Below are 14,548 nucleotides of genomic sequence, written 5' to 3' on the forward strand. Positions count from 1 at the left end.
GGCCTTCTTCTCCCGTACCCTCCATGCTTCAGAAATTCGCCATTCCTCGGTCGAAAAAGAGGCACAAATTATCTGGCCGGCAGGAGATTCACTCTCCTCACTGACCAAGGGTCGGTGGCGTTCATGTTTGATAATGCACAGCGGGCAATATAAAGAACGACAAGATCTTACGGTGGAGGATAGAACTCTCCACCTACAACTACGAGATCTTGTACCGTCCTGAAAAGCTAAACGTGCCTCCCGATGCCCTGTCCCACGGCACGTGTGCCACCGCACAAGTGACGAATACTCCCAGTTCCCATTCGCCATCCCCTGCCCCAACATGACCGCAAACACCGTCATCAAGGCCCTCCAGAGTCTCTTTACACTGTTCGGGTTCCCCCCGCACATACACAGCGATAGGGGGTCCTATGAGCGACAAACTGCGTCAATTCCTGCTCAGCAAGGGCATCGCCTCAAGCAGGACGACCAGTTACACAACCCCCGGGGAAACGGGCAGGTGGAGAGGGAGAATGGAACAGTCTGGAAGACCGTCCTATTGGCCCGACGGTCCAGACGTCTCCCAGTCTCCCGCTGGCAGGAAGTCCTCCCGGAGGCCCTCCACGCCATCCGGTCGCTGCTCTGTACAACTACCAATCAGACACCTCATGAACGTCTCCTCGTCTTCCCGTCTTCCCCAGGAATTCCTCCTCCAGGACCTCGCTCCCAACCTGGCTAGCGACACCCAGACCCATCCTGCTTCGGAAGCACGTGCGGGCGCACAAGTCGGACCCGTTGGTCGAGGGCCCACCTGCTGCACGCTAACCCCCAGTACGCCCAGTTCCCTGACAGCCGGCAAGATACAGTCTCCCTCCGGGACCTGGCGCCCGCCGGAACCCCACGCGCACCCGAACCATTACTAACCCCCCCCCCCGCCCACCAACAGCACCTCACTGGAGGGTCAGTCCTCCCGCCACTCCTACCTTGCCCATCCCACCCACCGACGCCCCCTTCAGGCACCCCCCCCTCTTGGCCCAAACGTTTGCCCCACCAGCGCCGTCTAGGGGTGATGAAGCTGCCATGGAGACCAACGCCACGCTCCCGGAGTCGCAGACACCCGGACCCCCCACCAGAAACACCACCGAAGCCCAGACGATCCAGGAAGATGACCAGGCCACCCGACCGACTGATTGTTTCACTAACTATAACCGTAAACGTACACTGCATGTATATCTCTTCCACGCTTGTAAAATATTCTCGACAACTCTGTAAGGAGGTACCACGGTACCTCCATATCTGATCATACCATGTAGATGCAATTATAACCACTGGCCACCACCCCTGCTGGACTCTTTTTTTTAACAGGGGGTGAATGTGATATCAGGTATTACAGTACCCAAGAGGCTGAAGACCATTGGTTAAACCTAGGAGTTTACCATTGGCTGTCTGTTACGTAGCTCCGCCCTGACAGGCGGGGTATAAGAACCGGTGCCATCCCAGCAGCCCTCATTCTGTACCGAAGCTGCTGGGGAACAGTTCTAGTCGATTAAAGCGATTAAAGCCTTCAGTTATGTTACAACCTCGTCTTTGCGTGTAATTGATTGCGCATCATGTAGACACTGGAAGAATGTGCAAACTCCAAAGAGTCACCCGAGGTCGGAATCGAACCTGGGTCACTGTGGCGCTGTGTGGCAGCAATGCCAACCACTGTGCCGCCCAAGGTCTCACATAGCATATCACATATTAAAAGTTAAAGCACGTAGGGATTATGGGTAGTGTTTTGAGTTGGAGAACACGCTGGCGAGCAGGACAGGAAGCAAAAAGTTGGAATAAATGGGTCTTTTCTGATTGGCAGGTAGTGACAAGTAATACCGCAGGAATCTGTGCTAGGACCCCAACTGTTCACATTATCGATTCATGATTTGGACGAGAAAGGTATTCTGTGCAAATTTGCAGAAGATAAAAAGTTGGATGGGAGGGTGAGGAGGATGCAGAGATGCTTCAGCGGGATTTGGACAGACTGAGTAAGTGGGCAGATGCAGTACAATGTGGATAAATGTGAGGTTATCTGCTTCGGTAGTAAAAATAGCAAGGCAGTTTATTATTTGAATGGGCTTAAATTGAGAGGTGAATACTCAGCGAGACACTGGGTGTCCTCTTGCATTAGTCGCTGAAATTAAGCGCACAGGTACAGCAGGCAGTAAGAAGGCAAATGGTAAGTTGGCCTTCATAGCGAGAGGATTTGGGTATAGGAAGAGAGGTTTTACCACACTTACTGTGCAGTTTTGGTGGCCTTATCTGAGGAAGGATGTTCTTGTTATGGAGGGAGCGCAGCAAAGTTTTACCAGGCAGATTCTTGGGATTACACGACTGTCATATCGGGAGAGACTAAATCGGTTAGGATTATATTCATTGGAGTTAAGAGCGAGAGGGGATGTCATTGAAACTTACAGAATTCTAATAGGATTAGACAGGGTAGATTCAGAAAGAAGGTTCGAGGGTGGGGGGAGTGCAGAACTTTGGGTCGTAGTTTGAGGATAAGGGATAACCTTTGGGACTGAGGCGAGGAGAGAGAGCGATGAATCTGTTAAATGCAGAACCACAGAAAGTCATTGATTCCAAAACTGTGTAATTTCAAGGAGAAATTAGACAGATACAGCTATTGGGCTAAAGGAATTAAGGGATATTGCGGGGGGTGGAGTTGGAGGGAGGCAAGATTAAGGTATTGAAATTGGATGATCAGCCAAGATGTTTCGTCTGAAAATGCCTTTGGAGTGGAGAGCTTTAAACATTCATTTGCCAGTTGTTCTTCATATAACACATGGGCTTTGCATTCAGATTTGCAAAGCTCCATCTCAAGAAATCATTTTTATACTGCTTTGTTCCCCGATTTCAGTCTTTTCACCAGAGCTCACACCAGCACCACCTTTGTCCTGCCGTGGACACTCCCGGGAATCTCTCTCCAGCAGATTCAGTAGTGAGGTCTTGGCCTGTGTGCGTCTCTGTCCTGCTCTTTACCAAATGACCCATCCACAGTTCTTCACGCAGTCCTGGTCCTTGCTTGCAGGCAGTTACAAAATAGAGGAAGCTCTCCTGCGTGATTTTGCGCCCAACGATATACAGGGGGCGTAACGTCAGTGTGTGTGCCGGGCATGTGACCAGCTCCCCGATGCTGCTTATGTGAGGAAAAATAAATTTCATCCTGGTCCTGGGACAGCACCTTGACATCAGGAGGCAGCAGTCTGCCCGCTGGACTCTAGGCCCGAGTGTTGCGGGGTCTGCTTGAGGGGGCATGCATGCGCAGGTGGCCGCATTCTTGAAAGCCGGTCACAGCCATTGAGTGCTTATCCAGTGATCGGTAATGCCGTGACCCTCCAGGCACCTGCCCGTGGGCCATGATCCCGAGTTTGAAAAACCCTGCCGTACAGGACGCCGTATAATCGCTGGGTAAGTATTTTGTCCAAACAACTCCTCACTATGTCCCAGCTCAGCCACAAAAGTCTACATGCGATACCTCCCCCTAGGTCATCGGGAAGTGTTGGCCCATAGATGGGACGACAGCACAGAACGCCCCATCTACCTCCAGGACCCCGGCAGAAGCTGATCTACAGTTATGCCCAAATTGTGTGTGGCTTGGCACTAACATTTGGGGACAGGAAACTCCACCAATATGTCTATGGTAGGCACTTCTCCATTGTGACTGATCAAAAGCCTTTTCTCAGCCTTTTAGGCAAGATAAGGGGCTCCCAATCATCTGCTAGGTTTCAACATTGAGTACTTCTACTTGCTGCATACGTGTATTCGTTCCGACATCGGCCGGGGTACAGATTTCCCACACCGACGTTCCAAGTCATCTTGCATTATCATAGAATTTACAGTGCAGGAGGCCATTCAGCCCATCGAGTCGGCACCGGCCCTTGAAAAAAAAAAACACCCGACCTAAGGTCCACACCTTCACCCTATCCCCATAACCCAGTAACCCCACCCAACACTTTGGGCAATTTAGCATGGCCAATCCACCTAACCCGCACATCTTTGGACTGTGGGAGGAAACCAGAGCACCCGGAGCAAACCCACGCACACATGGGAAGAACGTGCAGACTCCGCACACACCGTGACCCAAGCCGGGAATCGAACCTGGGACCCTGGAGCGGTGAAGCACTGTCCATGGGTTCCCAGTACCCACCGGTGGATGAAGGCGTAGCAGTCCTCAATTTTATCAATACCTCGTCAGTAACGGCTACTCAGGTTCGAGCATCAACACAGCAGGATTCTAGACTGGCGAAACTCACCACATGCATTGAAATGGATTGCAGGGGACCCCTCCAATAGCCCTACAGCCTTATGCCCAGAAACTTGGAGCTCAGAGTCGAGGATGGTGTCATACTAGGGGGAGCTTGCGTAGTCATCCCACCGCAAGGTCAGGGGTCCCTCAGTGGTCACCCAGGCCCTTCCAAGATCAAGATGCTGGCCCGCAGCTATTTCTGGTGTCCTGGCATCGATGGGGAAATGAGAGCTTCATGCGCACCTGTCCGGAGTAGCACGAGTATCAGAAGCTCCCACCAGCTGCCTCCCTTCATCCCCGAGATTGGCCAGGATGCCCATGGGTGAGACTGGAGACAGACTTCACAGGGCCTTTCAAGGGGCCCATAGTCCTCATAATTGTGGATGCCAACTCAAGTGGCTTGGTGTGTACAAGATGGTCTCGACAATGTCAAAAGGCAGAGGTCCCCAACCAACATGTGATCGTGGAGAGTTAATGCTGTGGGCAAGACATTGTACATAGTTTAAAATAAATCCTTATTCCACTACCGCTGGCTTCCTTGGTCATGAACAAAGTTATTTGTGTCCTTGTTGGCACAGTTTTATCGCTCCAATGGCATACCTCGTCTGAAACCGAGTTCATTATCGAGACAGAAAGAAAAAAATCCCACCCTAACAGTAGTATGGGTGTACCTACACCACATGGACTGCAGTGGCTCAGACAGCAGCCTACCATCACCTTAAGGGCTATTAGGGATGGGCAATAAATGCTAGCATAACCAACACAGCCCACTAATTTCAAAAAAACAAATCCTACATGTTCATGAACAGGAACCGCAAAATGTGCAGCGCCTGATCTACTCTTAAATCTACCATAATCAGAACCTGAAACAAATACTTGGTTTGAAAAGACCAGGGAGATCCAGAAGTTACTAAATTGCAAGAAGAAATTGCATGAACTGGGAGCAAAGAGAGAGGGAAAGAAAGCAGGTCTGCAGACAAGTAAAGGCCCAAGACGAAACCAAATAACCCCCAAAACAATTGGTGGAGAGGAGTTCCTGGGCTCTAATAGCCATGACCACGAGCAGATTCTTCACTGCAGTCAGCAGCAAGTACAGACCAAGCCTGTGAGCCAAGATGGCTACTCCCCTCCTAGGGTCCCCACAGCAGCCCTTGGGAGTACTAATCGGCACCAGCGTGACCACTTGCTGGGGAGGTCACTGGATTGGGGGAGGTCATTTGATATAGGGTAGCTGCTCGTGTTAATTTTATGGAAATAGGACCTGTCGTTTCCGGGAGCAGGCCGATTGCATCGCATACAGTTTGGCACGCGGCATGATTCTCGTCTTTGGCCTCTCCTGCTGTTCACTGGCCTCTGCACAGTCAAGCACAACGAGGCCCCTGAATTGCGGCGTACGGCTAGAAAATTATCCATCCCAACTGGAAACTCATTTGCACAATGAGCAAAGGGAGTCAGTCATTCCACCTGCTGAGCCACCAGAGAGTTCTCACTGGGGAAAGACTGATCACCTGCTCTGGGACCTGTTGAAATAAAATGGGCTGATAACGGGTATCGTAGAGATGGGCAGAAGTGGCCGTTTCCTTCCCCCCCCCCCCCCCGCCCCATGCACACCGTATCAAATAATTAACCAATTTTAGGTTTCAAACCTATAATGCAGAATGTGTCAGTGAGCCACTCAGTCGGAGCTGGAGGATGGGATGGCCTTTTCCACAATCCTTGGCCGAGACCGGGAAGGGAAAATCCTGTTGAGCCTCTAAGTTGCTTCTTGCCAGCGAATACAGATGGCATTCAAATCTGTTCATAAACAGGTCATGGTCACGTTTCCCTCTCTCGATGTCAGACAGGATTAAGGACAAGGGAGAAGAGCAATGGATGGTCGGCATACACAGAATAGTATCTGTTATTGGTGTTCAATGGCAGGGAAGCGGAAGAGAAGAAATTGAAGCGGAAGAGAAGAAATTGGTTTACTCCAAATGTGGTTAAATGGTTGCCATCTCAATCCATATGCTGCTAATGATGACACCAGTTGAAGGCTCTCAAGTGCCAAGTAACAGTTTTCTGTATTCTGCACAGGTGAAGATGCTCCTCGTGAACCTGCCAGATCCTGTGGGAACGACTGTTGCCTCCGGAGGAGGTGGGGAGAACTCTTCCCTAAAGTCTTTCACAGAAATCCACAAGATGCTTCATCAACTAGTGCCCTATAATCAGTCCTTTTCCAGTGGTCTGTGTTGCTCTTTAAGCACCTTTCAGTCACGTGAGGCTGCCATTGGGGACAGGGAGTGGTTGTGTGTGTGTGTGTCTTGGTGGTAGTCACCACTGATTGTGGATTGTGTAATAGTTGTTATTAAAGGTAATACGGTAAGGCTCCTGTACTATAGGTACAGGGGTAAATCCCTGCCTGCTGGCTCCGGACCCAGTAGGCGGAGTACAAATGTGTGTGCACCCCGAGCTGCCTCCATTCTGGTAGCAGCTGCAGGAGGCCACACATGGACTTCCAGTTGCGGCGATGCGGAGCTAAGCCGCACATTTCAGCAGCTCCCGCTAGAACGGACTTTTGGGCTCTCCAGAGGAGCCCCAACGGAACTTTTTTGATCTAATCCCGTGTGGGAAGGTGAAGTAAGGTCCCCCTTCCGTCGTGTATGGAGGGGACGAGCAGTGGAGGGACAAAAAAGAGGCTTTGGAGCAGCGGCAGAAACGAGGGGGAGAAAACAAGATGGCGGAGATCGAGAAGCATGGGGGCCGGACCAGCAGGAGTTTCTCAGGCACTGCGTGGAGGAGCTTAAAAAAAGAGTTGCTGGCGCCAATGCTGTTGGTGATCGAGGGGCTGAAGGTGACCCAGAAGGCCCAGGCGGTAGAGCTCCTAGACATGAAGGAAAAAACTAATCAGAACGAGGACGAGATCTTGGGCCTGGCAGTGAAGATGGAGGCACACGAGGCGCTGGACAAGCGGTGGGCCGAGAGATTTGAAGTCCTGGAGAACAGGTCACGGAGGAAGAATCTCCGGATTCTGGGGTCTCCCCGAAGGAGTGGAGGGGGCTGATGCTGGGGCCTATGTGAGCACGATGCTCCATTCGCTGATGGGTGCGGAGGCCTCTCCGAGCCCCCTGGAGCTAGAAGTGGCTCACTGGGTCCTGGCAAGGAGACCCAAGGCTGGTGAGCCGCCAAAGGCGATAGTGGCGAGGTTCCATCTTTTGCAGACAGAGAGAGTGTCCTGAGATGGGCCAAGAAGGAGCCGAGCAGTAGATGGGAGAATGCGGTGATCAGAGTCTATCAGGACTGGAGCGCGGAGGTGGCAAAGAAGAGAGCTGGCTTCAATCGGGCCAAGGCGGTGCTGCATAAAAAAGGGTGAGATTCGGAATGCTGCAGCCAGCGTGACTGTGGGTCAAGTACCAGGACCGACACCACTATTTTGAAACGCAAGAAGCCTGGACCTTTATCCAAACGGAAAAATTGGACTCGAACTGAGGGGCTGTGTTAGTGGGGGAGATGTTGAATGTATACAGGGTTGTAAATATGGGTAAATAATGTTATGGGTGGGACGATGGATGGGGAAACAGTTTTTGAAGGGGGGGGGGACAGAGAGCAATGTGGGCGTCGGTGCTGGAGGGAGGCGAGACTCTGGGATGGGGGAAAATTAGGATAAGGCCGCAATAGGAGCTACGCCACAGGGGGCGTGGCTGGCTCAGCAGAGCGCGGGCTATTTCCCGCGCTAGGGAGGGGGGGGGGGGGGGGGGAGAAATGGAGGAGCGATAGGAGGAGGGATTTCAACATGGGGGGGTCAACTGGAAGGCGGGGAAGCCGGGGTCAGCAGGAATCAGCTGACTTACGGAAGTATTATGGGGGGGGGAAGCAAAAGAGCTAGATTTGGCTCTAGTGGGGAGGCGGGGGGGGGGGGGGGTGGGAAACAATAGGGTTGCTGCTGCAATGGCCGAGGGGGAACTGAAAATGGAAGAGGTGGTCGGGGCGGGGGTTCCCCGTCTGGGGGATTGGAGGGTGCGGGAGACACGGGCACGTGACTGACCTAAAATAGGAGATGGCTAGTCGGCGGCGGCGGGGGGGAAAGAGTAGATCAGTGGAGATTTGCCAGGCCTGTGGCCAGAGAATTCTCTTTTTTCTCCCTGTACACAAGGCCTACTCCCGGATAGATTTTTTTGTTCTGGGCAGGGCATTGATCTCGAAAGTGGAGGGAACGGAGTATTCGGCCATAGCCATTTCAGACCACGCCCTGCACTGGGTGGAATTAGAGCTGGGAGAGGAGAGGGGCCAACGCCCGCTGTGGCGGTTGGATGTGGGACTGTTGGCAGACGAGGAAGTGTGCGGGAGGGTGCATCAAAAAGGTATCTGGAGGCCAACGACAATGGGGAGGTGCAGGTGGGAGTGGTATGGGAGGCGCTGAAGGCGGTGGTAAGGGGAGAGTTAATCTCCATCAGGGCTCATAGGGAGAAGAGAGAGGGCAGGGAAAGGGAGAGGTTAGGGGGGGAGATTTTAAGAGTGGACAGGAGATATGCAGAGGCCCCTGATGAGGGACTACTCAGGGAGAGGCAAAGTCTCCAGATGGGAGTTCGACCTGTTGACCACAGGGAAGGCAGAGGCACAGTGGAGGAAGGCACAGGGGACGATGTATGAATATGGGGAGAAGGCGAGCCGGATGCTGGCACATCAGCTCCTTAAGAGGATGGAAGAAGGGAAAAAATAGGTGGAGTCAAGGATGGAAGGGAACTACGGTGCGGAGTGCGGTGAAAGTGAATGAGGCATTCAAGGCCTTCTACGAGGAGCTGTATAGGTCCCAGCCCTCAGGGGGAAAGGAGGGGATGCGATGATTCTTGGACCAACTGAGGTTCCAGAGGGTGGAGGAGCAGGAGGTGGCTGGTTTGGGGTTGCCAATTGGGGGGCGGAGCTGGTTAAAGGATTGAGGAGCATGCAGGCAGGGAAGGCCCCGGGACCAGATGGGTTCCCGGTGGAATTCTATAGAAAATATTTAACCCGGTTAGCCCAGTTGCGGCTTTTCCCGCAAGAAATCTGACACTCATCCGTCGAAAAGGAGGCCCAAGCTATCGTTGAGGCTGTGCGACATTGTAGGCATTACCTGGCCGGTAAGAGATTCACTTTCCTTGCGGACCAACGGTCGGTAGCCTTCATGTTCATTAACACACAGCGGGGCAAGATCAAAAATGGTAAAGTCTTGCGGTGGAGAATCGAGCTCTCCACCTATAATTACGAGATTTTGTATCGCCCCGGTAAACTGAACGAGCCCCCAGTCACCCTCTCCCGAGGTACATGTGCCAGCACACAAGTGGACCAACTCTGGGCCCTACACATCAGCCTTTTCACCCAGGGGTCACTCGATTATACCATCTGATCAAAGCCCGCAAGCTACCCTACTCCATCGAGGAAGGACAACCAGTGCGAACGACAACCAGTGCGGAGTGCAAGCCGCACTTCTACCTGCCAGACCATGCACGCCTGGTGAAGGCTTCCTGCTCCTTTGAACGCCTCAGCGTGGATTTCAACGGGCCCCTCCCCTCCACCGACCGTAACACGTACATTCTCAGTGTGCTCAATGAGTACTCCAGATTCCCCTTCGCCATTCCATGCCCCGATATGACGTCTGCCACCGTCAAGGCCCTCAGCACCATCTTCGCTCTGTTCGGTTTCCCCGCCTACATCCACAGTGACAGGGGATCCTCATTCATGAGCGATGAGCTGCGTCAGTTCCTGCGCAGCAGGGGTATAGCATCCAGCAGGACAACCAGCTACAACCGCTGGGGAAACGGGCAAGTAGAACGGGAGAATGGGACGGTTTGGAGGGCCGTCCAGCTGGCCCTACGGTCCAGGAACCTCCCAGCCTCTTGCTGGCAGGAGGTCCACCCTGACGCCCTACACTCCATCCGGTCACTATTGTGCACCGCCACTAATAACACCCCAAGAACGTTGTGGTAGTATGCATTAGGGGTCATGTGGGACTGTGAAGCCGTGATGTCATTGGCTGACAGATCCCGGGTCCTGGTTGGCTGTTGATCTCTAGCTCCGCCCTGAAGGCGGAGTATAAGAACCAGGAATTCTCCCCGCAGCTCCAGTCTGTTGCTGAACTGCGGGGAAAGAGTCACGCTTAATAAAGCCTCATCAACTTCACCTCTATTCGTCTCTCGGGAGTCTTTGTGCGCTACAAACGTCTTTTTAACCTCCCCAGAAAGTCAACATCCGGGGTGTCGCTCCCGACTTGGCTCGCAGCTCCAGGACCGGTCCTCGTCTGTAGGCATGTCCGACTCCACAAGGCGGACCCCTTGGTGGACAGGGTTAATCTGCTCCACGCCAACCGTCCATATGCCTACGTTGAGTTCTGATGGCCTGGCACAGTCAGGTTCCACCCCGCCACCCATGCTACCCCCCCCTCCCACCGCGCCACCAATATTGACCCCACCAGACCACCCCCCCCCCCTTTTCCGCACAAGAGGACGAAGAGGACTTCGGCACGCTCCCGGAGTTCCCCGATGACTGGCCAGCATCAGCGCCGCCATCGGTGCCACCTCCACCACAGACTTCACCGCCACACTGTTCCCAACGAAGCACCAAAGCACCAGACCGGCTGAACCTTTGACGGACTCCGGACCATCAACATGGACTTTTCTTTTTTTCCTACCACTGTGCTATTTGTATATAGTTTCACGTCACCCCAGCAGGACTCATTTTTAAACAGGGGGTGAATGTGGTGATCCACTGTAATAGGAGATGTAAGGTAGGACCTGCACTACAGGTTCGCCATTAGCTCCTGCCGGCTGGCTCCGCCCAGGGACAATTGTATAAATATGCATGACCTCCAGTGCCCTGCCACTTCGCCAGCTGCAGCAGGAGGCCATGCATCTGACTGTAATAAAGCCACAGTTGTACCCAACTTTAGTCTTTGTGCAATTGATCGTGCATCAGAATTTAGGAGGCACGGTTAGTAAGTTTGCAGATGGCACCAAGATTGGTGGCAGAGTGGACAGTGCAGAACGTCATGTAGGATTGCAACAGGATCTTCATCAATTGGGCCAGTGGTCTGATGAATAACAGATCAGGGTTTAATTTAGATAAACACGAGGTATGCATTTTGATAGGTCAAATCGGGGTAGGACCTACTTGGTGAGAGTTTTAGACCAAAGAAATCTAGGAGCACAGGTTCATAGCTCCTTGAACATGGAGTCACAGGTGGACGGGGTGTTTAAGGCAGCATTCAACATGCTTGGTTTCATTGGTCAGAACATGGTCTAGAGGAGTTGGGACGTCTTGAAGTTGTGCAAGACAGCAAGGCCATGCAGTGTACAGTTCTGGTCATCCTTTTAGATAAAGGATATTATTAAACTGGAAAGAGTGCAGAAAATATTTACCAGGATGCTACCGGGCCTTGATGATTTGAGTTATAAAAAAGGACAGGCTGGATAGACTGGGACTCCTTCCCCTGGAGTGTCGGAGGCGATCTTAGAGATTTATAAAATAATGGAGGCATAGATAAGCTAGATAGTCAATGTCTTTTCCCCAAAAGTAGGAACGTCTTTTCCCCCCAAAGGTAGGGGAGTCTGAAACGAGAGGGCATTTAAGGTGAGAGGGGAGATACAAATGGGGCCAGGGGACAATTTGTTCCACCACACAAGGTGGCGAGTGTCTGGAATGAGCTGCCAGAGGCAGGTAGAGTTTTAAAAGTATTTCGACAGTTATATGGTCAAGATGGGTATGGGGGATATGGGCCAAATGCAGGCAAATCACAACTTGCTTAGTGATAAAAACTGGGCAGCATGGACAAGTTGGACAGTAGGACCCGTTTCCATGCTGTAAATCTGACTAACTAGATGGCAAGGAGCGCGGTGCCCAAGATTCCCTGATGCCGAGCTAGGGACCCTCCTGGATGCAGTGGAGGAGGTGTAGCTGCTGACCCGTGTACCCTGGCCTGGGAAGAAGCTGCCATCTGCTGTCATTCGGCGTGCCTGAGCGTAGGTGGCAGAGGCGGTCAGCAGTGAACCACACCATCGCGACCAGTCAGCAGTGCCTGAAATAACTGCACGATCTCCTCAGGGCCGCCAGCAAGAGTAGGCAATACTCTTCCCCTGGCACTAACCCACATGTAACCCAGTGGGGCTCAGACCCCCACCCTGCACCACATGCTGGCACCCATACCAGCCACCATGGCCAGGTGTCCTGGCCACTGAGGCCACCAGCTAACCACCCGAGCTGAATGTGGACTGTATCACTGTGCATTCTGGTTCTCTCCCCCGCCGCTCCCTGGAGAAGGCCACTCAACCACCAGGCCAGGACCCTGCTGGGTTGCAGTTCTCTGACACCTTTTAACACCCCCCCCCCCCTCCCGCCCCTCCCAAAGTCAACGGTCTAATCATGCATCGTCTTCTGTCTTACAAGACCTGGTGATGGGGCAGGTCCATAGTGTTCCCCTCCCCCCAAATACAGCAGCCCTCGACACCCAAAGAGTCCAGTCAGAGGATGACATTGATTTCCCATCACAGCTGTCGCCAATACCATCGCAGAGACACTGACCTCGATCGGGCGCTTAAGAGGCTTTTGGGACACTATCTGGTGTGCACCACAGCTGCTCGGGCACATCAGGTGGAGATAGGAACTCGAGAGGGCAGATGGTCAAAGGGCTGGCCTACTCCAGTAACTAGCTGCTGTCCAGATGGGTACCAGGCTTCTGGAACGGACAGTCCCATTGATTGTGCAAATGCAGTTTTCGTCCCTGGCTCTGCGTGAGTGGTTATTGGCAAGCATCCAGCACCTGCAAGCACAGGTGGAGTCGTCCAATTATGCGCAGGAGCAGGTGGTGGTGGTGACGACCATGCATGCCACCTGTAATCATATGTAGAATATCATTTGTATGTGGCTATCTAAAACGGCCGCCCGCAAAGTGTGATGGGAAATGTGGCCAAGCTGAGACAGACAGGCTACAGTTTGCAAATATAAAAACTGCAGCACAGACTTTATGCAGAAACTCACGCTTGCAAAAGGCCATTTGGAGGGCTTCCTGGGACAATGGGCTCCAGATAGAAAACTAACAATAAGTGGCATTCAGCGATGCCGGCTTTCCTTATTTGAAAAGGAATACATGCCTTGGATATTAATGGCCATGGCTGACCAGGACCTGCCCAGCCATCAAGGTGTCCGCCCTTAATTGGTCAGGATCGATTAGGGTGATCGGAACCCTATCGATCCATTGACCTTCACCTGGAACCAAAAGGGCAGGAAAGGAAGATAAGAAAGTAACTGCGCAGGCCACCACTCGCTCTTTCAACAGATCTTCGACTGCAGCACGACAGCTACCAACATCTGCCAAGTTCAAGGGTCCATGACATCCATCCAAGGACAGCAACAGAACACAGACTACCTCCAAGAACTCTCTCTTCAGCAATGCAGGATAAGCTTCTCAGACCAATATCTCCAGTAAAGCCACTGGTTATGGTCGGTCAGCTACTTTGTGCAAGCTGCATTCACTGCCCACCTGACACAAGACCCATCTTTTCTGAGCTCTGTCACAACAAGGGGTTACCCAGAGGGCAGAGGGAATGTTTCAGGGACATCCTGAAAACCTCCCTGAAATGTCAGCGCCACCCAAACTGGAGAAACATCCTTGAAGGTGCCAACCATTTCCAATAGGTCGAGATGGAAGCCAAACGCAACAGCGGAAGGAGTGCACCCATGCCCATCAATTCACTTCATAGACCACCTGCCCCACCAAAGTGTGCAGATCCAGCATCCACCTCGATGCAACCCCAAGTAGAAGGAAGTCATCCTCGGCCTTCAGGGACTGAAGAGAAGAAATAGTAACCAATGAATGAATTAAGTGTTATCAATAAAATGCTGCATTGCTATTTTTGTTCACGATGGCTATGTTTATTTTAAAAGATGGAAATATTTGACGGTGTGTATTGGAAGGATCTAATTGGATGTTTGTGTTCCTTGAAGCATCTCAACATGCAAAATTCTCACCATCAGGATTACAGTCGGTATCTGTGGAGATTTATTTCATGTCAGTGCCAGACACCAATAACTGTAAATATCCAGAGCAGCTTGTTCTTAGACAAAACTGTAGACAGAATTAGAATTTGGGAAAGGATGTGTTTCCCCAAGGTGCCGAGAACTTCAGGATGGATATCGGGACCAGGACATGGTGAGGAAACACCCATCAATACACTGGGTGGAGGAACATTGAGCTGAAAAGAATCAAGAATCAAAAGATTATGGGTAAGGAATTATCCATTTGCACAAATGAGCAAAGGGAGTCAGTCATTCCATCTGCTG

The sequence above is a fragment of the Scyliorhinus torazame genome, chromosome 11 (assembly GCF_047496885.1).
Source record: "Scyliorhinus torazame isolate Kashiwa2021f chromosome 11, sScyTor2.1, whole genome shotgun sequence".
NCBI classification, from domain to species: domain Eukaryota; kingdom Metazoa; phylum Chordata; class Chondrichthyes; order Carcharhiniformes; family Scyliorhinidae; genus Scyliorhinus; species Scyliorhinus torazame.